The following is a 2,058-nucleotide window of genomic DNA, read 5'->3' as shown; positions in this document are numbered from 1 at the left end:
AGCCTACAGCACCCAGTATTCCCAGGTAGTCTCCCATCCAAGTACTAACCAGTACCGACCCTGATTCATTTCCGAGATCAGGTGAGATCAGGCGCATTAAGGGTGGTATGGCCAAAGACGGAGGCGGCTGCTGCTCTAAGAGCCCTGCACTGTGCCTTCCTTTTGCTCCAACTTGCCTGCCGACTGGGCCAGCTGGCTGCATCTCTGGTGTGGTCATGTGCTGTACTTGAGCCACACAACCCGTGACTGGAATCTGGCCAGCCAGGGTCTGCAGCCTGGCAGCCAGCTGATGCTGCCCCACCCCACAACACCACCACCCTCGGACAGCAGCCGTCTGGCCCAGCCCGTGGACCTGGAGGGCTTCCAGGACCCCAAGTGGGTGGCTGGATGTGCTTGCCTGCAGGGGCTGGGGCATAGGGTGAGGGGCACGGAGGTGTCGGCCCTCTCACACACTGGGCCTCTCCAGGCCTACCTCCAAAAGGTGGCTCTGCCACCCCAATCCCATTAGCTGCTCAGGGCTACAAGGCCCCAGAGGTGTCTGTCCTGGCGGCCCGCAGCTGCCTGCGGCCCATGGTCCTCCTAGCCTCCTGCCAGCCTAGACACAGCCCAGCCGGGCCTGGAGAGCCCATCCTGCCCGGCACCTGCCCAGTGCGAAAACACATGGTGAGCCATCAGTGTGGTCGACCGGAGAGCCTCAGCCCCACTTCTTTGCCCTACCATAGCCCCCCTTGCCCCACGCCACCTGCCAAGCACAGGACCTTCCTGAGAGAGCAGATGAGCGACAGGCAAGCACATGGACAGACCCACAGACATTCTCACACACCCAGGCCGAGTGAGACAGCTGGCCAGCACAAGTTCATCAGCAAGAGCTAGAGTCATAGCACCTGTGAGAGGCCAGGGCCAGAGGAAGGGATGGGAGGCCCTGTGTCAGGAGACACAGGGCCAGAAAGAGACGAAGGTTCAGAGACAGACTCAAAGATGGTGAGTGGGAGACAGACACACGTGCACACACACACACACACAGACCCACATACACACAGGGAGGCATAGACAGAGGGAGACACAGAGCCATTGACAGACGGAAAACGTGAGACTGACACGGGAGAGAGGATGGCATCTGATCCGAGACAGATACACTGACCACCATGACACACCTCAGAGAGAGGCCATGCGGAAGTAGCAGCTTCCTCAAGGGAGGAAGTGTCAGCCTTGGTCCGAGCCCCGGCTGGATGCACTGCCCTGGGCCTGACAGTCACCCATAGAGTCTCCAAGACTTCTTCACAGCCAAGGTCTCAAAGGTCCCCTTCGGCTTGGCTACCTTAGGTAAGACCCAGACCCCGTCCCCAGGCCAGAGGGTGAGTGGGTGAGAGTGTGTGTGTGAGTGTGTCAGTGGGCGTGGGTGTGGTCAGGTCGACAGGGGGCCGGGTGGATACCCAGAATGGGGGGGGTGTGGAGGTCGGGGGATGGGAAGCCTGTGTGATACTCTTGATGCCTCTCTCTCTCTCTTTCTCCGTCTGATACCTGGGGTTTCTGGCTCTTGACCCATCTTGGAGGCGGGGTGTGTTTGTGTGTATTTGTGTCAGTGTGTCTCTGCGGGTGTGTGCCTGTGCGCACACCCACAAGCATGCGTGGTCTTGTGTGAGGATGGGGCTGGGGTTGAGGGTGTGGCTGGTGATGGGGCAGCCTCTAGGATTGCCTGAGGCTTGCCAAGGGAGCCTCAGACAGAGACCAGATGATCATCTGGGTTCCTGGGAGATGAGTGCGGAAGGGCTCGCAGGCTGCGCAGGGGCAACCCAGGTGTGCTGTGGGCGTCAGAGCCCCTGCCACCTACCCAGGGAGGCTTCAGGGACCCAAAAGTAGGGACGCCGGTGCCTTCCAGGCTCGATGGCTGGCTGGCTGGCCGGCTGGCCAATCTAAAGGCAGGCTATAGCTTTGAGCATGGTGGGGTGCTAGGGTTCAGGGGCAGGTGGGATTTGCTGTGCCAAATGTGCCTGGGGCCAGGGGCAAAAGGAAAGGGGAAGCAAAAAGACAACAGCACCTGGTATTCCCAAGCAGTCT

The 2,058-nt window shown here is 60.2% G+C and overlaps 1 pseudogene; it reads right to left on the bottom strand.

Annotated features, from left to right (window-relative positions):
* LOC129651990 (uncharacterized) lies at positions 1-119 on the bottom strand (annotated as a pseudogene).
* Between the last annotated feature and the right edge of the window lie 1,939 nt (positions 120-2,058).

This window comes from Bubalus kerabau, chromosome 4 (genome assembly GCF_029407905.1).
Source record: "Bubalus kerabau isolate K-KA32 ecotype Philippines breed swamp buffalo chromosome 4, PCC_UOA_SB_1v2, whole genome shotgun sequence".
Taxonomy (NCBI): Eukaryota; Metazoa; Chordata; class Mammalia; order Artiodactyla; family Bovidae; genus Bubalus; species Bubalus kerabau.
This window is presented reverse-complemented; position numbering and strand designations above follow the sequence as displayed.